Here is a 26,833-nt window from a genome sequence, read left to right as displayed (position 1 = left end):
CACAAGGGGGCGCATGTGTCTGGAGTTGGTTTGCAGTGGCTGGAGGCCCTGGCACACCCATTCTCTCTCCCTCTCCCTCTCTTTCTCTCTCTCTCCTTCTCTCTCTCTCTCTCTCTCTCTTGCTTGCTCGCTCTCGCTCTCTCTTCTTTCTCTCTGTCTGCTGCTCTCAAATAAATTAAAAAAAAACAAAAATTTAAAAAAATAGAACCGACTGTTTATTTTCTATTTTTTGTTCTGTAATAGCTGGTTTAGCTATAACTATTATGGAGGAAGAAGTAGATCTCATCCATGTCCTTTAAATGAGAAAACTGGGACGTCTGCTTATAACTTTGGTAAGCATAATGTGGTGACAAGATATCATAAAGCATGCCGTGAAACAGTTCTCCCTGAACCAGAGCATAGTTGCCTTTGTGTAAACCAGGAGAAGCTGTGGGACTTTATTGTGGGCACATTTCCTTTTCACATGATCACCTCATGCACATTTGCTCATGTTTAAATAGCCTTCAATCTCTATCTCAATAGAATTTAATTCAACTATGTTAAGGTCATATAAAGTTTTGCCACTTTAGAAAAACCTACAGACCATAGAATAATATGCTAAATAGCTCATTTAATTTGCCATTCATAAATTAAACAGACCATTTATATATTATTGTTCTCTTTTCAAAATAAAGTTTCTTGGAATTTTTTTCTTATAATAAAAGTAATACATTTCATTCTATTGAAAAATATTGGACTTGGGAAATGGTTCAGTGGGTACAAATGTTTGCTGTTCAAATATGAGGGCCTGAGAGGGTGGGTGTTTGTTCCCCAGCCCTACATTAAATAAAAATAAATAAATAAAAGCTGGGCATGCCTATACTACAGTCCTGTAGGAATCAGAGATGGGAAAATTGCTGAGTCTCACTAGTCAGCCAGTCTGAAGGAAAGAGGACTTCAAGGTCAGTGAGAGACTCTGTCTCAAGAAAACAAACAGAAGAGCAATAGAAGACACCTGATAGTCTCTTCTGTGCATATTCCATACACACATCATACCATACCCCACACCATATACTCACTCATCACATGATACTCCCCTTCCCAACACACATGCACATGCCAAAAATGAAAAGAAAAATATTTAAAAACATAAAGAGGAAAAATGAAACAACCTAAATTTCTACTCCTCAAAGCCAAGTACCCCTTGGGTTTTGGTATGTCTCCATGCTCTTTTCAAGCAGTGAGTGTATAAATATTAACTGAAGGAGATTATTCTAAATTTACATATATCTTAATACAGAGACAACATTGGCTATTCATCATTGCAACATCTCACTAATATTCAAAGCCAATAGCAGCAATGACTTAAAGACCCATGAGAATGAACTACACGAATATCTTACCAAACCATTGCAGGAAAGGGAGGTGATTATTATAATTAGTTTAATTTAATTTAATTTAATTTATGTGAGAGAATGTGAGAAAGAGGCAGAGAGAAAGAGAGAGAGAGGTAGAGAATGGGCATGCCAGCCACTGCAAACGAACTTCAGATGCAAGTACCATCTTGTGCATCTGGCTTACGTGAGTCCTAGGGAATAGAACCTGTGTCCTTTGGCTTTTTAGGTGAGTACCTGAACCACTAAGCCTACACATCACTGAGCATAGAAATTAACATTTTTATGTGTTTATGAATGTACTGAAGGGGGAAATGTAAGTGTTATACAGGCTTTGTTGGGCTGCAGAGTTAAGGCACTTGCCTAGGAAGCCTAAGGACCCAGGTTCAATTTCCCAGTACCCACTTAAGCCAGGTGCATGTGTCCAGACTTTATTTGTAGTGGCTGGAGGCCCTAGCATGGCCATTCTCTTTTCCTCCCTCTCTCTGTCTCTCTTTGTCTCACACTCTCTCTCTCCCACCTCCCCCACCGTGTCTGTCTCTCTCTCCCTGCCTGTTTCCTCTCTCTCTCAAATGAATAAATAAATATTAAAAAATAAGGTTTTGTTATTAATATTACACATAGAGTTAAGGATTCAATAAATGGAAATTTAATACAGGAAAACAGTTTTAGATAGTGGCAATACCAAATTTCACTGGTAGTAAGTGACATATTATTTATAAAATGTTTCTAAGACCAGGTATAGTGCCACACATCAGTAATCCTAGGACTTGGGAAGCAGAGGTAAAAGGACCAAGAGTTCAAAGCCATTTTTAGCTATATAGTGAGTTTGCGGCCAGCCTAGACTATATGAGACCTTACATCCAAATTAAACAAGCTGACAAAAAACAAATTACATCATGTTTTTTCAAAGGCATATTAATTAGAGGTAACCCTTTTTAAAAGTTTTACAACAGTAATCAGTAGAGGGTTACCCTATATGGCTGATAATAGCACAGCTTCCAGAACACAGATATCTATGGAATCAAATCAAAAAGGTTTTTGGAAAAAGAAAAATACCCAGACGTAAAACAAACTCAAGTAATGCTTCTGTGGTGGTTTGATTCAGGAGTCCCCCATAAACTTAGGTGTTCTGAATGCTAGGTTCCCACCTGATGGATATTAGGGAATTAATGCCTTCCAGAGGCAGTATGTTATTGGGGGAGGCTAATGGGTGTTATAGCCAGTTTCCCCTTGCCCATGTTTGGCATTGCATACTCTCCTGATCCTATTGTCCACTAGATGTTGGCCAAGAGGTGATGTCTACCTGCTGCTCATGCCATCATTTTCCCCTGCCATTATAGAGCCTTGAGTCTGGAAGCAAAATAAACCTTTTTTTTTTTTTTTTTTTCCCCAACAGGCTGCTCTTAGTCGGGTGATTTCTGCCAACATTGTGAACCTGATTGCAACAGTTTCATTCCCTGAGCTCTCTAAGCCAGCCTTGTCTGACAGAATGACTTCTCAGGCATGGGAAATGTGGGCAGGTACCAGGTTGCAAATACACATGACACAGATGTCTGACACAGCTTTCTTCTTAGTAACCAGTGACATTGCCATGCTACGAATTGTAATGGAAGGGAAATGTGTGGATTTGAGGACAAGATCTTCCCATTTGCTGTGGACTGAACTGTCTACCTTATGTGTCGCTTCTAAAATTCATCTCCTGATGTCTCAGAACATGGATGCTTTTGAAAAAAGAGCCTCTAATGACATAATTTAAAATGAGGTTATTAGTGAGGGTCCTAATCTACTATAATCAGTGTTCTCATAAGAAGAGATCAGGGGCTGGAGAGATGGGTCAGTGGTTATGGTAGTTGCCTACAAAATGTAAATGTACTGTTGGATTCTCCAGTACCCATATAAAGCCATGTGTATAAGGTTGCACATGTGTCTGGAGTTCATTGCTTATAGAGGCTAGAAGCCCTGGCAGTGTCCATTTTCTATATAGCATCTATCTATCTATCTATCTATCTATCTATCTATCTATCTATCTATCTATCTAATCTATCTATCTATCTATCTATCTAATCTATCTATCTATCTATCTATCTATCTATCTATCTATCTATCTGTCTGTCTGTCTGTCTGTCTGTTATCCACTCAAATAAGGAAAGGAAGAAAGAAAGAAAGAAAGAAAGAAAGAAAGAAAGAAAGAAAGAAAGAAAGAAGAAAGAAAGAAAATCAGGACACTGAAAGGAACAAAGGTAAGTGGTGTGGGGGCAGGGAGGAGGGAAATGATGTGCCCCTACAAAGTTTCTACTTAATATAAAAATTAAATAATTATAATAAAAAGGTCAATCCTTGATATTAAGCTTCTGGTTGCAAAAATGATGAAACATGAGTCTTTGTGATTTATGACACTCAGTCTGTGTAATTTGTCATTACAGCCCTAGCACCTTCTATTTTCACCTCAGAAGATAGCACCACATTGAAGTGGCTAGATAATGAATGTGGCTTATCTCAGAATCCACATACACTGCTCTGCCTGAATGACAAAAATTCCCACTGTGAGTTTCTCCTCTTCTTTAGAGGTAGCCTGTGAAGGCCTGTGGAGCACAAGTATTTATGAAAAGGAGCCACACTCTCATTGTGAGCACTCCATGAGGTCCTCTGAGGGGTGGAGAGGACAGCAACGCCAGGCTGAGTGCATGGTGAGGTGGACAGAAGAGGCAGGGCTGATCAAAATAACATGGAAAAGTTCTAGAAAGTGGAAACTTGAGAGATAGAGCAGAAATGTATAGCATCATGAGGGACCAGGGAGGCAGAAGGTAGAGTGTCAAGGAATAGCGAGACCACTATAGGACTCCACGCCTGGACACCTGGCTGTCTACTCCCTGCCTGTGTATGACAGCCAACCTTACCACAAGCCTTTCAAGCACTGCAGTAATAACTAAATAAAACAAATTCAAATCTGGTAAAAAAAAAAATAGTAGAACCCTAATTTTCAAAAGCATTTTACATGTGTATGTGTTATGTTGTATGTGAAGATTGGAACCTGTGTATTTGATAGGAAGCTATTAATCTGTTTTCATTTTATGTGTGTATATGTATGTATCTATGTGTGTATGGGTGTGTACATGCCACTGCATGCATGTAGACGTCAGAGGAATAATCTCAAGGTGTTAGTCCTCTCCTTCCACCTTGTTTGAGACAAAGTCTCTCTTCTCATTTTCTTCTTTTGCCACTGTGTGTGAATGTTAGTCTAGCTGGCCTATGAGCTTGTAGGTTTTGTTGCTCTGGATCCCATTACTGTAGGCACACTTGGATTACAGTGTGTGTGCCACTTTGCATTTGGCTTCATGTGGGTACTGGAAATTTACACTCTGGTTGGCAGGCTTTCAGAGCAAACACCTTTAAGCCACTGAGCTATCTCCCAGCCTCAATCAATTAATCTTACAAAAAAGGAAAGAAAGGTATGTGGAAGTTTCTACTATAACCAACTTTTGATAAAGATGTCAACAGTTATTTCCAACACTCACTTTCTGTGACTCTTTTGCTAAAGTGCCCAAAATCTCATCACCTTCTGGACCTCAGTCGCTAGATCTGAAATATAGACTGATGGAAAAGTAGTAGCTTGTCAGCAGCTGACCTGCTTTTAGAAGCAACTGGGCAAGCCACTGAGTGACAGTACCAAAATAAAACCCTGTGCTGCTTCCTGAATATTTGTGCCCTGAGTGCAGGTTCCCTGTACGTTCATGCGGCAGGAGACGGCAGTGAGCAAACACATGGGGTGCAAAGTCTCAGAGCATGCACAATTCTGAACCCTAGCCCTTGATTATGATACCATTACAAAAACACTTTGAGCTTTCTTCCACTAGTCCGGACAGAAAATGATTGTGGAGGAAGATGGAGGTGGGGAAGTGTGTAAAAACTCTTCATCATATTAAGCATGAAATGGACAATTCTGATGCTGTTCTCTGCACTTGAGCAGGACACTGAAGAGGAATACTCATGTGTCTTACATGCTAGTGCGAGAGAAAGACATTGGTCACTTCCAAGTCCACATCATTGCAGCTCCTCCACATCATGTCAATGTCAAGTGATGAGTAGGAAGGGAGGCAGGGAAAGGCTTTTCCATGAAGTTCCCTGAGCCAATGCTTAAGAATGGGTGGATGGATAAGTCCTTGCCAAGAGAAAGAGCAGAAAGGTGTATTCAGGACTAGCAAACAATATAAGACAAGGCTGTGGAGTTATGATAATTCTAGCCCTCAAGAAAACTCCAAATGGTCAAGGTGTCTTAAGATAGGATATGTATGGCTCATTAACATGGCCAGCAAAGGGAAAGTTAGAGGGAAAATATGTCAAATGTTAAGAAGAAACCAGGACATCTCAAAATTAAATGACCTTTGTCATGCATTTTCTTAGAACAGGGAAATTAGCAACACTGAAGTCTTCTTCCTGCACGTAGCAATGGTTAGAGCCATGTGCCTGCCATCCTTAGACACAAGTGTCTGCTGCAGATCATCTCAGCCACTATGCAAAGCGATGCTGAGTCTGGGTTCAATTCTCTGGACCATATCACTCATGTACATTGGCTGGAAAGCTTAGGGCCCGAGAGTCTGTCACCTGTGGGGAAGGGTGAGGACAGATGGCAAATGGAGCAGAAACTTCCTTGGAAAGGTGTGAGCCACAGACGAACTGCATTCTATGGGCTCACATCCTCATAGTAGCTCTCCAATTGTGGGCAACCCACACAGACGTCATTCCCGCAATACAAAGGCCAGCTTTCTTTCTAGTGTGTAAGCTGCTCATTTGGCTATTTCTTTTACCATCAGCACGAAGAGCACTTGCAGAACCTGTGCTACGAAGTGTCAACAATGTATAGAGAGTGCGTGCTTTGGGTTGCCGACTGGAATGTTGGTAGGAGCAACAGCGGAGAAGGCAACATGAGCAAAAACATAGGCACTTTTCCAAGTGACCAGATTCTTGTCAAAATTTGATTTTTGAAAAAGTCTCATTCCTCCTGACAAATATCTTTGAAGAACAAACAACTATTTTACTGTTTTCAAAAGTGAAGAAAAAAATAAAATTCTGCACCAAAATAATTTTAAAATTTAATTGTGCTCCAATATCATTTCTTTTTTTATAATTTTATATTTATTTATTTATTTGAGAGACACAAAGAGAGAGAGAGAGAGATCGGCAGAGAGAGGGACAGAAAGAATGGGCACACCAGGGCCTCCAGCCACTGCAAACAAACTCCAGACACATGCGCCCCCTTGTGAATCTGGCTTACGTGGGTCCTGGGAAATCGAACTGAGGTCCTTTGGCTTTGCAAACAAATTCCTTAACCACTAAGCCATCTCTCCAGTCCCACAATATAATTTCTTAAGCTTTTAAAATGAACAGACTCATTTATCTTGGTCTCAGAAGATTAATTTCTCAACTCATGGGGTACTTTTTGATGAAATTTGACCCAAGATATGTGAGTTATTGTGTTGTACAGAGAAAAAATTAAGGATAAAAGTTTAATAGTGAAAGAACATATGAAGAAATGAGACTGCAAACCATGAAGTAGGGGCTGGAGAGATGGCTTTCCATTTAAAGCATTTGCCTGCAAAGCCAAAGGATCCCGGTTTGATTCGCAGGCCCCATGTAAGCCAGATGTACAAGGATGCACATGCATCTGGAGATCTTTTGCAGCGGCTGGAGGCACTGGTGTACCCATTCTTGCTCCCTCTCTTTGCCTCTTTCTCTCTTTCTCTCTCCCTCAAATAAATAAATAAAAGTTAAAAAAATCAGAAGCTGGGATGCATTTGTTTGCTATATATGTGTATATATAAAATCTATTATATATGTAATTTATATATATGTATATATTTAAACATTTTAAAAATTTTTATTAGCATTTTCTATGATTATAAAAAAATCCCATGATAATTCCTCCCCCCCCCTACACTTTCCCCTTTGAAATTCCATTCTCCATCATATTACCTCCTCATCACAATCATTGTACTTACATATAAACAATATCAACCTATTAAGTACCCTCCTCCCTTCCTTTCTCTTCCCTTTATGTCTCCTTTTTAACTTACTGGCCTCTGCTACTAAGTATTTTCATTCTCACGCAGAAGCCCAATCATCTGTAGCTAGGATCCACATATGAGAGAGAACATGTGGTGCTTGGTTTTCTGGGCCTGGGTTGCCTCACTTAGTATAATCCTTTCCAGGTCCATCCATTTTTCTGCAAATTTCATAACTTCATTTTTCTTTACTGCTGAGTAGAACTCCATTGTATAAATGTGCCATATCTTCATTATCCACTCATCAGTTGAGGGACAACTAGGCTGGTTCCATTTCCTAGCTATTATAAATTGAGCAGCAATAAACATGGTTGAGCACATACTTCTAAGGAAATGAGATGATTCCTTCGGATATGTGTCTAGGAGTGCTATAGCTGGGTCATATGGTAGATCAATCTTTAGCTGTTTGAGGAACCTCCACACTGATTTCCACAATTGCTGGACCAGATTGCATTCCCAACAGCAGTATAGAAGGGTTCCTCTTTTTCCACATCCCCACCAACATTTATGATCATTTGTTTTCATGATGGTGGCCAATCTGACAGGAGTGAGATGGAATCTCAGTGTAGTTTTAATCTGCATTTTCCTGATGACTAGTGACATAGAACAATTTTTTAGATGCTTATATGCCATACATATTTCTTCCTTTGAGAATGTTCTATTTAGCTCCATAGCCCATTTTTTGATTGGCTTGTTTGATTTCTTATTATGTAACCTTTTGAGTTCTTTGTATATCCTAGATATTAATCCTCTATCAGATATATAGCTGGCGAAGATTTTTTCCCATTCTGTAGGTTGCCTCTTTGCTTTTTTCACTGTGTCCTTTGCAGTGCAAAATCTTTTTGATTTCATGAGGTCCTGGTGATTAATCTATGGTTTTACTGCCTGAACAATTGGTGTTGTATTCAGAAAGTCTTTGCCAAGACCAATATATTAAAGGGTTTCCCTTACTTTTTCCTCTAGCAGTTTCAGAGTTTCAGGTCTGATGTTAAGGTCTTTAATCCATTTGGACTTAATTCTTGTGCATGGTGAGAGAGAAGAATCTATTTCATCCTTCTACACATATATATCCAATTTTCCCAACACCATTTGCTGAAGAGGCTATCTTTTCTCCAATGAGTATTTTTGGCATTTTTATCGAATATCAGGTGGCTATAGCTACTTGGGCTTACATCTGTGTCTTCTATTCTGTTCCACTGATCTACATGTCTGTTTTTGTGCCAGTACCACGCTGTGTTGCAGTCTGGGTCGCATTGCTCTTAGAAATCACCCAACCAAGAGCAGCTTCTGGGAAAAAGAGATTTATTTTGACTTACAGGCTCAAGGGGAAGCTCCACGATGGCAGGGGAAAACGATGGCATGAGCAAAGGGTGGACATCACCCCCTGGCAAACATAAGGTGGACTACAGCAACAAGAGGGTGTGCCAAACACTGGCATGGGGAAACTGGCTATAAAGCCCATAAGCCCACCCCCAACAATACACTCCCTTCAGGAGGCATTAATTCCCAAATATCCATCAGCTGGGAAGCTAGCATTCAGAACACCTAAGTTTATGGGGGACACCTGAATCAAACCACCACATCCCACCCCTGACCCCCATAAACTGATAGTCATACATGATGTAAAATGCAATGCATTCATCTCATTTTAAAAGTCCCCATAGTTTTTATCAATCCCAATGATGTTCATACATCCCCCTAGTCCAAGATCTTTTAACTGAGCCATAATACCAAAACATAACCTCAAAAAACCCATAATGGCACAGAATAAATATTCACACTGCAAAAGATGGCATTGGGCATAGTAAAGAAACATTCAACCAATACAAGATTTAAAACAACCAGGGCAAATATCAAACTCTGTAGCTTCAAGTCCAGCAACTCTAGCCAGTGACAAATCTTCAAGTCTTATAATTCTAACCAGCAACAAGTCTCTGGCATTCCAATTCCGCCCCTCCAGCTAGGCTACTCACAGTCCTGGAAAACTTCATTGGGGCCGGCAGCTCCTCGGCAGCCATCTCATGGTCCCGGCATCTCCACTGGGTCTCTACTGCAAGCCACGGTTCATCCTCATGGCTCCATGGGGTCTCTATAAAGGCAACCAGCAAACCTGCTTCACACTGCCCATGGCCATTTCCAAAACACAAGACCGTGTTGCAAACTCAATGACCCTCTTTCCAGCATTTTATACTCCACGATACCAGGTAGGTGCCAATTTGTTAATCCAGGGGGGAATAAAGCAGACTTTGAAGAACAGGGCACTCCTTGAGCACCCAGACCCCTTCAAAAGAGCTGACATTCTTCCTGTTGCCCCAGCGCAGGTCAACTAGCCCAGTCTCAAAGGTTGTTATCTCTCAGTTGCAGCTGAACGGGCAGCCGTTCACCCAAAGATTTTTCTTTCTGTGCCATATCCCTCTGCACACACCAGTTCATTTCTACGCTAAGCAACCCTGCACAACTTCTCAGGACACGGGCACAAGAGCAAGCTTCTCACACAAACTGCTAGCCCAGTCCAGGCACAGCTCTTTCTCACCCTCATAAGCCAAACCTCACAGTCCATAGTTCTTACTGCATTCAGGTCTTAGAGCTCAGACAAGAATAGTCCATTAAGCTGTACTTACAGCACTGCAAGGCACCTCTTAGGCCAAGGTTTCAACTCCTTCACTTTCCTCTTGAAAAATCAGCTACAAAAGGCTGAAGCCACATAGTCAGGTGTCTAGCAGCAAACCCACTCCTTGGTACCACTTTACTGTCGCAGTCTGGGTCGCATTGCTCTTAGAAATCACCCAACCAAGAGCAGCTTCTGGGAAAAAGAGATTTATTTTGGCTTACAGGCTCGAGGGGAAGCTCCACGATGGCAGGGGAAAACGATGGCATGAGCAGAGGGTGGACATCACCCCCTGGCAAACATAAGGTGGACTACAGCAACAGGAGGGTGTGCCAAACACTGGCATGGGGAAACTGGCTATAAAGCCCATAAGCCCACCCCCAACAATACACTCCCTTCAGGAGGCATTAATTCCCAAATATCCATCAGCTGGGAAGCTAGCATTCAGAACACCTAAGTTTATGGAGGACACCTGAATCAAACCACCACACGCTGTTTTTGTTACTATGGCTCTATAGTATAGGTTAAACAGGTATGGTGATACCACCAGCCTTATTTTTGTTGCTCAGTATTATTTTAGATATTCGAGGTTTTTTGTGGTTCCAAATGAATTTTTGGATTGTTTTTTCTATTTCCATGAAGAATGCTTTTGGAATAGGATTTTGGAATAGGGATTGCATTAAATGTGTAGATTGCTTTTGGTAAGATTGCCATTTTCACAATATTGATTCTTCCAATCCAGGAACAAGGGATGTTTCTCCACTTTGTAGTGTCTTTTGCAAATTCTCGCTTGAGTGTTTTAAAGTTCTCATTGTAGAGATTCTTTACTTCCTTGGTTAGGTTTATTCCAAGGTACTTTATACTTTTTGATGCAATTGTGAATGGGAGTGATTCTCTGATTTCATCCTCTGTGTGTTTGTTGTTAGAATATATGAAGGCTACTGATTTCTGTGTATTTATTTTATATCCTGCTACATGGCTGTAGGTTTTGATCAGCTCTAACAGGTTGCTAGTAGAGTTTTTAGGGTCCTTTATCTATAGAATCATGTCATCTGAAAATAATAACTTGATCTCTTCCTTTCCAATTTGTATCCCTTTTATGTGTGTCTCTTGCCTTATTGCTATGGCTAAGACTTCCAAAACTATATTAAATAAAAGTGGGGAGAGTGGACACCCTTGTCTTATTCCTGATTTTAGTGGGAAAGCTTCCAGTTTTTCCCCATTTAGTAATATGTTGGCTGTAGGCTTCTCATAAATAGCTTTTATTATATTGACATATGTTCCTTGTATTCCCAGTCTCTGTAGGACTTTTATCATGAAGGGATGTTGGCTTTTGTCAAATGCTTTCTCTGTATCCAATGAGATGATCATGTGATTTTTGTCCTTTAACCTGTTTATATAATGTATTACATTTATAGATTTGCGTATATTGAACCATCCCTGCATCTCTGGGATAAAGCCTACTTGGTCAGGGTGAATGATCTTTTTGATATACTCTTGTATTCTGTTTGCCAATATTTTGTTGAGAATTTTTGCATCTATGTTCATGAGGGAGATTGGTCTGTAATTTTCTTTTTTTGTTCTATCTTTGCCTGGTTTTGGTATCAGGGTGATGCTGGCCTCATAGGAGTTTGGTAGAATTCCTTCTTTTTCTATTTCCTGGAAAACCTTAAGAAGCAATGGCATTAGTTCTTCCCTGACGGTCTGGTAGAATTCAGCAGTGAATCCATCTGGGCCCGGACTTTTTTTAGTTGGGAGATTTTTGATAGCTGCTTGGATCTCCATGCTTGTTATAGGTCTATTTAAGTGATTAATCTCAGCTTGATTTAATTTAGATAGATCATATAAATCAAGGAAATCATCCATTTCTTTCAGATTTTCATATTTTGGGAGTATATGCCTTTATAGTATGTCACTACGATTTTTTGAATTTCTCTGGCATCTGTTGTGATGTTACCTTTTTCTTTTTCTACTTTTATTAATTTGTGTCTCTTCTCTCTTTCTTTTGGTCAGGTTTGCTAAGGGTTTATCAATCTTGTTTATCCTTTCAAAGAACCAGCTCTTTGTTTCATTGATTCTTTGGATTTTTTTTTCTTCTATTTCATTAATTTCTGCCTTAATCTTTATTATTTCTTCCCGTCTACTGATTTTTGGTTTGCCTTGTTCTTCTTTTTCCAAGGCTTTAAGGTGAAGAATTAGGTCTTTTACTTGCAACCTTTCCAATTTCTTAATATAGGCACTTAAGGCTATAAATTCACCTCTTAGAACTGCCTTCATTGTGTCCCAGAGATTTTGATATGTTGTATTCTCATTATTATTTGACTCTATAAATTTTTTGATTTCCTTCTTGATTTCTTCATTGACCCATTCATCACTTAGTAGTGTATTGTTTAGTTTCCATGATTTTGTGTATGCTCTATAGCCTTTCTTGCTACTGATTTGTAGTTTAACTCCATTGTGGTCAGATAGAATGCAAGGAATTATTTCAATTTTCCTGAATTTGTTAAGATTTGCTTTGTGTCCTAATATATGGTCTATTTTAGAGAATGTTCCATGTGCTGCTGAAAAGAATGTATATTCTGCAGCCTTTGAATGAAATGTCCTGTATATATCTGTTAGGTCCATTCCTTCTATGACCTCCTTTAGTCCAGATGCCTCTCTGTTTATAATTTCCCGGGATGACCAATCAATTGATAAGAGTGGGGTGTTAAAGTCACCCACCACCACTGTATTTGGTGTTATCTGTGACCTTAGTTCTGCTGCTGAAGCTGCTGCTGCTGGGTCCACTGCCACTGTTGCTACTGAAGCTGCTGCTTCTGGGTCTGCCGCTGCTGCCGCTACTGGATCTGCTGCTGTTGTGGCCTCTGTTACGGGTGCTGGAGCCGCTGATGTTGCTGCCGGACTCTGCTCCTGCTTGGGTCCCACTGTCGGCTCAAGTTGGCATGGCCAGGTCCCAGGACCGCTGCTCTGTTTGCTGGAGCTGGGCTCAGGTGGTGGGGGAGGGGAGGGAGCCACAGCTGCTCTGGTTCTCTCACTGTTCCACATGTTCTTCTACCTTGTGTTCTGCTCCTCCATTGCTCACTGCTGCTCTCCCTTCACGTTTCCTGAGTTGCGGAGAGCGCGGTGTGAGTGGATACTCCCACACCTGGCTTTTCCTGTGGCTCAAGCTGAGTCTGGCAGCATTCTGGTGTGCTGCCGCTGCTACTGCCGTGGTTGGCGGAGCTGCCAGGGCCACTTTTGCCAGCGTGTGTGGGCTCTGGATGCTCTGGATCTCTTCTACTTCTCCGCTGCTGCTTCAATTTCCTATACATCTCACTTTTTAGTAAAAGTATATATTTTGCTGAGTTTTTTTGGTCTTTTTCCTCCCTAGGCTGCTTTGGTGTCATACCTATGCCGCCATCTTAACTGGAAGATTATATTTAAACTTTTAAACTAATTTGCTCTGGGAAGTAAAGTATATCTGAAGTTAACATCTTCACCTTGAAACTGAGGATCAAATCCTTTTTCGAGTTGCCCTTCTGATCCAGTACTCTCAGAGTTACTGAGTTACCATCTTCATTGACACATGTGTTCCAAACAAAGGGAAATATAAAGGTAAATGTCAAGCAATCCCCCAAAGAAAATAAAAGTTATTAGGGCTGAGTAAATGCTAAGAAAGTGATCCAGGTTTTCCTGAGAATGTTGCTTCAAACAAAATTAAATCAAAATTGAAAAAGGTTGATTAAACATTAAATTGAAGGTAAGGAAAAGGAAATGTAGGGTATGTGTGTGTGTGTGTTTGTGTGTGTGTGTGTGTGTGTGTGTGTGTGTACATGTGTGCACCAAGGATATCTCACCATTCAGCTATTTTAGGCTTATCTGTGTCCTCCAAGCCCACGGTGCCTGAGGAAGGTGTCACTAATAATACTCTCCATAGAAATTTCAAGCATAAGGCATTTATAAACTATGTAACATTACTGACAAACACATAGCCTACAGGATGGATTTCTTACAATTACTTAGCGGCCACACATTCCACTTAGAAGTCTCAATGCTCATATACCAGGGTTTTAAAGGAATGACAAAACTGAATAAGGTTATTTGGAGAAATCTCTGCTGCCTTATATGTACTGACTTCTAAAAAAGTGCATTAAGAAATATGATTTTTAAAAAAAAAGAAATGTGACTTTATTTTTGTCCAAGAATGAAATACAGTGTGTTGAAAATTATATCAGCCAATTTCAGGAACTCCCATAAATTCCTCCATTGTGTCTCACTTATTGTACTGTCAACAGGAATAGCACTTCAGGATATATTCCTGTCTTACAGAATTGGTCAACTTAGTAGGTTCTCTCTCCCAGTTATAGATGAAGTGTGAATGAAATAAGGAGGGCAGTTTTTCAGAAAAATAAATAAGGAAAACATAAGGAAGATGTAGTCATTATTTTAGTAACCCTTCTTCATAAGTAGTAACATGATTTTTTAGGTTTATAACCAAAAATATACAAACATCAATTTGTATTTTGTTGAGAATATTAAGAAGGGAGAAAATTATATCAACAACTTCACATCCTTTACTAGAAATATAAGTTATTTTCCCAGATGTAATTTTAAGTCTTAGATCCCCCAAATCTAAGCTGTGACAGACTGAAGATGTACCCATTTTCCCCTCATTGTGCCTTACTTGTACTTTTAGGTTTTACTAATAATTTTGACTAAATGAATCAATAAAATTTTTGAGTCATGATTATCTTAATAGTGGTTTTATCTAATTTTTCTATAACAAAATACAATTTTGTATTACTTTTCGTATTTTTACTTTTTGTTCAGGTCATGGGTCATTCTTAAATGTCCTTTTTATTTTTACATCCAACTTAAAACAAAATCAGTCTCATATTTGCACTTATCTAATGTGTGCCTTAATCATCAGACTTCATGGATTCTAAATTTGGAAATGATTCATGATAAAGGCATCAGTTCTTTTCGTAGATTTCTAAATGAGCCTAAGGTGCTGCTAGAACATTTGCTTCCTTTGTTCTCCTCCAAACTCTGAGTATTATTTTAGTTAAGGACAATCTTGAGTCTTCCCAGTACTTGCCACCGTCTGTGAGAAGAGAAAGTCTAATGCTTAGTACTGTCAATCCTGCCAGGGCTCAGGAACATTGCAGATGAAGTGGCAAAATGAGCATGAGTGCTGTTCTCACCGCTAGCCAAAGTAATTGCTCCATGGAAGCGATGGTAGACTCTGAAGATGCGCACACCTCATTCTCTGAAGACGTGCACACCTCATGAAAGCAGAAAATAAGGGGCTGTGGAGAGCTCAACACTAAAGGAAATATATCTACCATCCTCCCCAAGGCCAAGGGAACATTGTAGAAGAGGGAGCTGAAAGAATGCAAGAGACACAGGGTGCTTAGGCATACAGTGGGGCACTGTCCTGAAATTGACTGGCTGGTGCATTCATGACCCCACAGTGCTGACCAGTTCTCCCACAAGACCTACACTGTGTGGTCCATCAACATTTTCACCCAGAAGACAGAAGAAGACAGAGAGAATGAAAACACAAAACAGAGGAAGGACTACCTAGAGAGAAGTGGATCCTCAGTGGAATGTAGTCAGGAAGAGAGGACAAAAGAGGATAATGAGATGAGAATATTTTCAAATTACAATATGTTCATACAGTGTTGAAATCATTCCAGATTTATTATTTTTTGCTATGTAATATGTTACTAAAGCTTCTTTTTTCCTTCACTTGGATTTATCATGTAATGGCTTTATATAGATTATCAACTTGATGGGACCTAGAATCACCTTGGAGGGGTTATGTAGCCTTTGTAGTTGTCTTTTGGGATTATCTTTATTGGGTTAACTAAGGTGGGAGGCTTACTTAAGGTGGCAACAGCATTCCATGAGCTGGGGTCTTCCACTGTATGTGAAGGAGAAAGTTGGTCAAGTAGAGGCACTGGCATCTCTGCTTCATCACTACTGGACTGGATGTGACCATCCCTTCTGCCATGCCTCCCCTGCCATGGTGGACCGCAGCCGCTAACTGTATGCTGAAGTACACTCTTCCTTCCCAAGAGTAGTTTCTGGTCAGGCACTTTCCCCTAGCTACAAGAAGGAAACTGACAAATTGGTGCTGGGAGTGGGTCCATCGCTGCAGAAAACCTGACCATGTGTTTTGAGAAAGTTTAAGATGAAATCTGCTTTTTGTTTTCATTGTTATCATCCTGGTCTGGTAACCCTCACATTGAAAAACATCTCCTGCCAGCACTGCATTACTCCATTCAGATTGTTCTACAGAGCATGGTGCTGCACTGTGCTGACTCCACTTTTGCTTCGGCTATCTCTCATGTTAATGTATCCCAGTCCATTATTCATGCAACAAATTATAACTTTCCTCCAGGATTTGCTCAATTTCTTCCCCTTCTTTGTTTTCATCTTTTTTTTTTTTTTTTGAGACAAGGTCTAGCTATTGTAGGCCTATCTGAATAGAGCTTACTATGCAAATCAGGTTGGCCTTGAACTTGTAGTGATTCTGTTTTAGTAGAATAACAGGCATAGGCCACTGTGTATAGCTTCAATTTCTCTTTGAAGACATACAAAATTACTCATGCATTCACATATCGGCAATCATGTGAGTATGAATGCCTTGGCAGATATTTCCATAACTGAATTCAACATGATGCCATTTGTTTTTACTTATTTAAAAATTCATTTATTTATACCTTATTCCCTTTGTTCCACAAAGAGTTCCAGAAGGGAGTCTCTTGGTAATTCAGTTGACAGAACAGAGAATTAAAGTAGTTAGATTGTGTCCATCATGGGTGAACTGGTTCCATTCTGCCTTTAGGGACCTCATGTCATCTTCTCCAGCCATGGGGGTGTATCTCCATAAGATCAGTGTGCAGGAGGCAGTGCAGGTAGGTCACCTCGAGTGTGAGGCCAACTAGGGCCAGATAGTATGATACTGGTTCTAAAAAAAATAAAATAAAAAGAAGTGAAAATGGAATTTATAGCTGCTCTCTTCATTTCACAAAATTTAAAGAGATTTTCAACATCCAAATAGAGAGACAACAGGAAAAATCATTTAATTACCTAATTAATTAATTTATGTATTTTATAGGATTCATAATATGTGCAGGATAAATTTTTTCAATAATCACGCTGGAAAGCCAGCTCAATCAGTAAAATGCTTACCTTGTAAGCATGAAGACCTGAGTTCATTTTCCAAAACTCATGCAAAAATTGTGATCATGATAGCACACACTAGCTGGGGAGGGGGAAACAAAAAGATCCCAGGGATTACTGGCCAGCTAGTCTAAACTAACTGGTGGGTTCTAGGCCAATGAGACCCTATTCTCTCCCCACCCAAAAAATGATTGACAGCATTCATAAGGATGTCCTCTAGTCACCATGTACATGTACACATATGTCTTACATACACATGAATACACACATGCATGAGAGTATTAAATAAAAATGACACAAGCTTGAAAATATCAAAAACTGTTGTTCTGAGGTGTATAATTATCCCCATGTTGAGATCATAAAAGTGCTTCATCTACTGGTCCTTATCAAGAGGACAAAGGTACTATGATAATAATGCTCTTAGGGCTGGAGAGATGGTTTATCAGTTAGGGCACTTGCTTGCAAACCTCAGAACCCCAGTTAGATTCCCTAGTACCCATGTAAAGCCAGATGCACAAGGGGTGCATGCATCTGCAGTTCATTCCTCGCATGTCCTCTGTCTCTCTTTCTGTCTGTCTCCTACCTCTCTCTCATTCTCTTTCTCTCTCAATCTCGATCTCAAATAAATAAATGTTCTCAACCACATCCTGACAGTAATAGAACAACTGTTTTCATAGGGTTCCAGGAAAGTAGCTTGTGTTTGATAATTGTGTAACAGCAATTGAAGAGTCAATAAGAGCAATTCTGAGAGCATGGTTAATAATACCGGTTTAATTTTTATAATGTACAGTTTAATTCTGACAATAATAACAGTGATAATTTTGGCTGCTGGGGCTTTTGTAAATCTAAGGCTATGTGTTTCACTTTACATATAGTTATCAAATCCTTACAATAACCCCTTGAGGTATACTGAATCCCATTTCATAAGTGAAACTTCAAGCTTTTCTCCTTAAGTACTGGTCAAGAAATAAGCCCCCCTTCCCCACTGCTCTAAAAACCTTCATGCCAGATCAATCAGTCTCCTTGCCTTCAAAGTAAGCACCAGGCAGACTGCTAGCATGATGGATTAGTCTGGCTTGCTTTAAATTTAGTACAAATTAAATCACATAACGTCTTATTTGGTGTCTGGTGCCATTTACTCGATATTATTTGTGTAATTCATTCATGCTCTTATGTGGGGTTGTAATTTGTTTATTTTCAATGTTGTATAGTTTTCCATTATATGCACATGCCAGACTTATTTGACCACTGTATAGCCAATGAACATTTTTATTGTTAACATATTTTTATTATTATGTTCATTGCTGTTATAAGTCTTCTCACTCCTGGCCCTTGGCGTACTTGTATACATACTGAGGTATGAGCACCATTCCAAACCAGGTTTGAACAATAAGCAAAATCTGTTGTTTGGGGAAAAATATGTTGTTGAATTACAAAGCAAATATGTTTAGCTCTATTAGAGAAACCTACACTGGTGGCTGGAGATGAAGCTCAGTGTAAAATACTTGCCCGGAATACCCAAAGCCCAGATTCAAAATTGTGTTAGAAGATAAATCTACCCTATTCTTATCTCTATGTATGTCCTGTTTTATTCAAAATTTTGTACTTTGTTTATCACAGAAAAATAGTTCAAATCCATTTCCTGACCCTCTGATCAGAAAATAAAGCCCACAAAGCTCTCCACATTTTAATAAAGTTATAGCAAAGTGAAACTACATTTTCTTTAAAAAAATACTCAAAAGAAGTATGAGTAAAGCACTATTTTAATTATAGGATACGGTGAATGAGCTACTGCGTGCCTGTTGCTGTAGGCAGGAAGTCCTCTCAAGGGCTCCTTGACACCACCTATCAGACCAAAGCACTCAAGTGTCTTTGAACTTGAATTTTAAGGACCTTGAAATGCTATAATCTTAATTAGCTATGACACATAAATTACTTCATTTTACGCCCACGACCATTGGCATTCACAATCCCAAGTGCATGTTTCTGAATTCTCAGGTTAATGTGTGTGCCAGGAAGGGCCATTATTGTCCTGGGAAGGAAATATCTTTTGCCTTCAGGGAAAAGACATAGACAAGAAAGTAATGTTTTCTACCCAGTAGATCTCATGGAATTTATCAGGAAAATTGCTGAGCTATTGTCTTACATGAGTCCCCTTGCACTTTAATAAATAATTATCCAATTTCAAGAAAGAAATATTAGTTTCTCAACTGAGACCCACGTAGTTTTTGTGGAAAATTTGCAAGCTTTCTATAAACGTTTTAATTCTGTTTCATTTATTCAGATGATTGTCTTAAAAGTTACCAAAGCTCTGGCTTACTTGGAGGGCCGTGGCACAAGTACTTTTCCCCTTACGTGTGCACATGCTTGCCTTCTCTTGAAGCTGGTGTCAGCACTGGTTATATTAAAGTTAAACTTCAGGCTGAGGAAAGAGGAAAATGTCATATGTTAATGATGTGTTCAGACATATAATTTTAAAGTTAATTCAGATCGATTTTGAATAATGAAAGAATTGAAGTATCAGATGGCACTCAGTAATTAAGGCATGCCAAACTCAGAAGATGTCAAAAGAATTTACACTACAATACCCAGTTCCATTTTCAACAGAGTGACATTAATTAATATCTTCAATTTGAATTTTATTGGTTTTGTGGGTTTGAATTTAATTTATAAACATATTTTTTTATAGATATGAGATAGCTATCGAAATACCTACTTTCATTTTGTACTTATTTGTGAAGTGTAAAGATGAGTAGAGATACTGTGTGTCAATAACAAGTATCTAAAATAGAAAATATCAACTACACAAATGAGTCTAAGGAAGAAAAGAATTAATAAATTCAACTACACAAAATGACTCATTGTATCCAGCTCAAATAACAGAAATTTGTATGTAAACATGCATATATTACATTTAGTATAATAGAAATTATAACACATCTAAAACAAATACAAATTTTAAAATATTATGGATTACGATAACAATTTGGAGTGCATTAGAATTTTTTTTTTTTTTTTTTTTTTTTTTACGGAGCATTATAGAAGCCAGACATGATGGCATCTGTCTTAACCTTGGCACTTTAGAGACTAAGTCAGAAGGACCATGAGTTCAAGGCCACATAGGGCTACATGGTTTCATGAGCATCAGACCAACTTGGGTTACTGAGCTAGACCTTATTTTGGAAAACAGAAATAGCAATATTAAAGAAAATAATCATAATTAAAGAATGCATTGCAACACTTTTTATGTTTAAGAACACTGCTGTAGTAGATTATGGTCATTTGAATGTAAAACATCCACCAAAGACTTATGTGATTGGATACTTAATCCCAAGCTGGTGTTGCTGTTCTGGAAAGTTGTAGAACCTGTTGGAGGTGGAGCTTTGGTGGAAGAAATGTGTCACTGAGGGTGGGCCTTCACCAGCCTCACTTTCTCTCTCTCTCTCTCTCTCTCTCTCTCCATCTCCTTTCTCCCTGCTAATGTGATGTTGTAACACCAATTTTCTGCTCCTGCCATTCTTTACCTACCATGATAGACTCTACCGTTGGTAATTGTAAGCAAAATTAGACACTTTTCCTTCCAAAAATTGCTTCTCAGTAGGTATTTGTTCCAACAATAGGAAATTAACTGATACATATAGGTCCATAATGACACTAACTCACATTTGTTGAGAAGTCTACATTTATCATCTTTGAAACTTCACCAGAAGGTTATATAATAGATGTTGTTGCTGTCCTGCCTTAGAAAACAGATATATAAGCAAGGCATACTTGTAATCATAGTTGGACAGCTGCTCTGAGATCCTTAGGCTTGATCATTATGCATAACCAAGAGAAGCCAGATTTCCCTTGAAATGTGGACAAAGACAATTTTTAGGGACTTAGGGACTTTTCCAAAGCCATTGTCCAGATAGACAAAGAAACTCACAACCTTCCATGGGACGTTATGCTAACATCTGAAAGAATATCCATATGCAGGTCTGGAGCACTGTGCAGTTCATAGTCCATATCTCTACCTCACCTCATCCTGAGACCATTCATTCTCTTGGGCTTAACTGTCCAAATGTGCTGAATTCTAAACTTGCTTTTTTGAATTACTGAGTATTGAATGCAGAATGTCATGTATGCTAAGCAAGCACTCTACTACTAAGCTAGATCTCTGGTCCCCTTATACATTTTTATTTTGAAACAGCTGTCTTGCCCCAAGTTGCCTAGCCTGGAAATAATTGGAATAGTTGGGGTTGTGGGCCTGTGCCCCTAGCCTCACCTTTGAGCCATTTCATATGAGTGTTGGGGCTATTTCCTGAAACTATTTGAAGACCTGGTACCCACAGAGGAAAAAAAGACATGTTATTCCATCTATGGCCATGGTCACCCCAAACTGCAGGAAGAACCTTGTAGGAGAATTCCTTATTCTAGGAGAGGGTCAATGCAGGCATGCAGTGCACATAGGAGACACAAATGGAGTATGTTTAAGGGCATACTTATGCCTTTCTGCAATGGATATGGTGACATTAACAGAAACAAGGTGATCAGATGTGGTGAGGGGTCAGTTCCACAAAGATGAACTTCTGTAGACAACTTGGGCCAGGCATAACAAAGAACAGACAGACTGATAAATGCCACTGATATGATTTGAAAGAATGATGAGGCATATTTTTACTGGTTTATTTATTTATTTTTGAGATAGAATTGTGCTCTAGCCCAGGCTGACATGGAATTCACTAATGTAGTTCTCAGACTGGCATTGAATTCATGACAATCCTCCTACTTCTGCCTCCTGAGTGATGGGATTAAAGGTGTGCACCATCATGCCCAGCTTTCTACTGCTTTTCATACAAATAATAAAATGTTGGGATGGGGAGATGGCTCAGTGGTTGAGGGTACTTGCTTATAGGCAAGTGTAGGTATAACCAAACCTGCTGGTTTGGTTCCCCAGTGCCCACATGGAGTCAGATGCACAGATTAATGCATATGTCTGGAATTTGTTTGCAATGGCTGAAGGCCCTGGCCCATTCATTCATATTGTCTCTCATCTCTTTTTCTTTCTCTCTTCCTTCATCCCTCCATCCCTCTCTCTTTCTTTCTCTCTCTTGCTTACCTTGTAAATGAATAGAATGTATTTTAATGTTACAAAGTTTCTTAAGGTGATGATTTGGTTATATTGAAGAAAAATATTGAAAACAGTGGAAATAAACTCTGAAAGTGAAACTTAAAAGTATCCAAAATAGCAACTTCAAAATAAAATAAAGCATGTCAAGTTTAATAACTTTTCATGTGAAACTGAAAATTGTCTGGTTTTTATAATTATGTGCTATGTATGCTTTCCACATAAATGAGATTTCTATGGTCTAATAATTCCTCCATGAAGTTATCTTTGTATCATCTGCAATTTATTTTTCCTTTAAAAATTTTATTATGAAAAATTTTAGACACAATAAATGCAATTTGTGTATTTATATATAATAAAACAGAGAGAAAAACAATTTTTATATTTATTATCCAGCTTAAGGAAAAGAACCTTACTATGCCAGATGTGGTGGTGCATACCTGTCTCACTGCACTTGTGAGGCTGAAGCTGAAGGATTTCAAGCTTGAGGCCAGTTTGGGCTACGTAAATAGAATGTCTCAAAAAGAAAATGAAAGGAGAGAAAACAGGAGGGGAGGAAAATGAAAAAAATATATATATATATATATATTACTTGAGCATTTACAAGTCTTTCTGCATCCTTCCCTGACAACATCCCTTATGTCGAGAGAAAAATCATAAAATTTTGCTTAGTGTTCATTTCTTCATAAGTTCATAATGTGTACATACCTCAAAATAACTTGTACTTATTGATATATTTTGACTTTGTATTTCAGCCTTATTTTTGTTTCTATCCTACTTTTCTATGCATTTTATCTTATATAGATTTAGTTTTTAATTCTGTTATTCCATATTTATGTAGTAGCATGCAAGTTTAATCCAGTATAATTTTATGTGGGTATGCTTAAAATTCTAACTGAAATATTCATGTGATATGAAATTAATGAAAGCTTTCATGTACCATATAATGCAAAGATATTAGAAAGAGTTAACTCTAATGACTCACCTTTCATTATAATTTATGGCTCCTTCTCACTTTTTCTTATCTTTTGTATTGTTCTGTTTTTAAAATACTTATTTATTTATTTATTTATTTATTTATTTATTGAGACAGTAAGATAGAGAGAGAGAATGGGTGGGCCAGGGCCTCTAGCCACTGCCAACAAACTCCAGACAATTTATGTGAGTACTGGCAGATTGAATCCAGGTGCTTAAGATTTGCGGGCAAGTGCTTTAACAACTGAGCTATCTGTCAAGCCACTTGTTTTGTTTTCAATAAGGGGCTTTACTCTGAGCCCATCGTGGCCTCAAACTCATAGCCATCCTGCTTTAGCTTTCCAAGTTCTGGAAAGACAGGCGCCATGTCTGGCTCTCTGGTTTCTTTTTAACCTACACATTAAACATCATTCTTATTGTATTAGATATTCACTGTATGTTTAGACAGTAAACATCTTTGCCAAAGGACAAAAGTATCACAAAAGCTTCTTCATACTTAAGCTTCATCTACTGACAATTCCAGTGACACAGGAAGTGGCCAAGCTGACTGTATTACCTCCTAGACCTGCCCCAGTGTCCTGCACACAAAGATGGGAACTTCTGGTGGGCACTCACTTCCGGGTCCGCCATCTTCTCGCCTCCATGTTGGGGGGGGGGAAATGAAGGCCCCCTAAATATGCCTCGGTGAGGCGAAAAAAAAAAAAAGCACCACAAAAGTTCCTGCCAGTGACCCGGAGTGTTCAGGAGGGGGAAAGAAACGGGAGCACGCTGGCTGGCTCGGCGGAAGTGGAGAAGACGGCCTTCCGGATGAGGCGCTTGGGACATCCCTCCTCCACCTTGCAGCCCAGTACGGTCATTACTCCACAGCAGAAGTGCTCCTCCGAGCAGGTGTTAGCAGGGATGCCCGGACCAAAGTGGACAGGACCCCTCTGCATATGGCTGCAGCTGACGGACATGCACACGTCGTGGAACTGCTCCGTCAGGAGTGGTGCCGATGTGAACGCCAGGGACATGCTGAAGATGACGGCTTCGCACTGGGCCGCGGAGCACCGCCACCGCCACGTCGCTGAGTTACTCGTCAGGTGCGGAGCCGACGTGCATGCTCTCAGCAAATGTGACAAGTCGGCCTTTGACATAGCCATGGAGAAGAACAACTCAGAAATTCTGCTCATCCTTCAGAGAAAATTGGAGAGGGAAATTGTGTTGACTCATCAATCCGGCAAGTGGTGGGGAATGGAGGCCAGAGGGTCGTTACCATAGTGACTGATGTAGTCTCTCTGGGTAATGTCCAGACTGCAATCCCTACTGGAAGCCTTGTCCAGCCATTTTTTGTAACTATGCAAGATGGACAGCACGTTCTCACTGTGACTGCTGGTCAGGTTGCACAGGAAACTGCCATTGGAGGAGCAATAGAGAAACTGCCACTGCCAAAGAAGCCAGGGAGGGAGAAGATGGCAGATGACGTGGGAGAAGGCGAGGCAGATACTGAAAGACAGCTACTACAGCAGCGACTTCAGGAAGCCAGTCGAAGAGCCCAGGAATACCGATGCCAGCTCCTCAAGAAAGAGCAGGAGGCAGAACAGTACCGACTTAAGCTGGAGGCTATGGCACGGCAGCAGGCCAATGGAGCTGATGTCACCACAGTTGAAGAGGTAGTGAGGTGGATGCCATTGTGATACCAGAGGGGAGATAGAAAGAAGAAAGACAGGAAGGGCCCGAGAGCGCCATATGGGAGTTATCATAGAAACATGCAAGGGCCACAACTTTATTCGTTTTATTTAAGAATAGACATAGGGCCCACATTATGTAAAAATTAAGAGCTGAGCATGGTGCCCCAAACCTTTAATTCCAGGACACTTGAAAATCTGAGGTAAGAGGTTCTCTGTGAGTTTGAGGCCAGTCTGGGTTAGAATGAAGTCATTCTTCAAAAAAATGTCCTTAAGAAAACTGTCAGCTGGGGTTGGTGGCTCATGCCTTTAATCCCAGCACTCAGGAGACAGAGGTTAAAGGATTGCCATGAGTTTGAGGCCACCCTGAGACTCCATAATGAATTCCAGGTCAGCCTAAGATAGAGTGAGATCCTACCCCCCCCAAAAAAAAATGTGTATCAGGGTACAATACAATGCTTGGGTCCAAAAAGACTGTATGCAACTGGAAAATTCAAAGCCATATGTGGAGAACTGAGGAACCAAAAGAACAAGACCAAATATCTTAGTTCACATTATTGTGTTAAGCATAGTGGTAAGAGTACTCAATGTTGTGAATTTATTATTTTTCTAAATAACTGACTTTATATTAAAAGATTTTAAGATTAAAAAAAAGAGATGGGAACTTCTCTTCCTCTGTTACATGGAATAGAGCACATACTACACTTTTGCAAGGATCATGATATTATAGTACAGAGTATATGAAATAAGAGAATATGTATTTTATTCCTTTTCTTTGTAGCTTCCATACATATTTATGATGAAATAATAATGATGACAATAACAACATACTGAAGTGGTTCGATTATTGTCTTCATTTTGTACATTTATTCAGTAATTAACTCTTGCTTCTTTTGCATTTATGCAGAAACTTTTCATGTATTCTTAATTTTCGTAAGGGGATTATAACCTAATGTCAACTCCTTCTTGCACAGTTACCAGTTCTGTGCCTTGGTTTGAGAAGTTACTTGCTTATCTGGCTCTCCAACCTGGAGGTAGCTATTGTGGGATGACCCAGACTTTGGTCATGTAATCCAATGTAACAAGCCCCCTTTCATAATAATGTATAATGTTACGTGCTAAATATAATAATAGAGACTACATATATATATATGTACATATATATATATATATTAGAATATATATATAGTAGAATATATATATATTCTATTAGCTCTAGTCCTCTAAAAAGCTCTAACAGAGACAAGGGATATATTTTTTGAATACTTATAACTTTATTTTATTTTTATTATTTTTGTTTTTGTTTTTGTTTTTTGAGGTAGGGTCTCACTGTAGCCCAGGCTGACCTGGAATTCACTATGTAGTCTCAGGGTGGCCTTGAACTCACTGCGATCCTCCTACCTCTGCCTCCCAAGTGCTGGGATTAAAGGTGTGCGCCACCTCGCCCGGCATAACTTTATTTTAGAAACATAGACAATTTAATTTTCTATAAAATCAGCTATCAGATTAATAAACCATAAAAATATAATGGTTGTATAATATTATTAACTAATTCTTTTTTAAAAAAAATATTAAATACTTCATGAATTTTCATGACATCCTTGCACAGGGGCCATGCTAATCTTTTCTGTATCGTTCCAATTTTAGAGCAAACTGGTGGCCAAGGAAAATAGCCTGAAAGAGTAATGAAGATGTGTATGAAAATCAGAATTATAAACATGCTGTTCTTATGACATCATCTTAACTGATAAGATTTCATTGAAAACTGGAACTTCTTTCCTTTTCCCTACCCCAGCCCATGCTTGTGCCCAGAGAGAAAATTTCCTTACAATCATACCCAAGAATATGCTATTGATTCATGTACATCT

At 39.3% G+C, this 26,833-nt stretch overlaps 1 non-coding gene and 1 pseudogene across 1 annotated transcript; one reads left to right on the top strand and one right to left on the bottom strand.

Moving 5' to 3' along the window:
- Positions 1 to 25,610, top strand: part of LOC101618075 — a 30,659-nt pseudogene extending 5,049 nt beyond the window's left edge.
- A 919-nt stretch (positions 25,611 to 26,529) lies between these two features.
- On the bottom strand, positions 26,530 to 26,631 carry LOC123459013. Its single transcript, XR_006635945.1, has one exon. It is a non-coding gene; the product is annotated as a U6 spliceosomal RNA (small nuclear RNA).
- Between the last annotated feature and the right edge of the window lie 202 nt (positions 26,632 to 26,833).

Source organism: Jaculus jaculus, chromosome 2, assembly GCF_020740685.1.
Source record: "Jaculus jaculus isolate mJacJac1 chromosome 2, mJacJac1.mat.Y.cur, whole genome shotgun sequence".
Lineage (NCBI taxonomy): Eukaryota > Metazoa > Chordata > Mammalia > Rodentia > Dipodidae > Jaculus > Jaculus jaculus.
The sequence above is the reverse complement of the archived record's forward strand: the minus strand, read 5'-3'. Positions and strand labels throughout refer to the sequence as shown.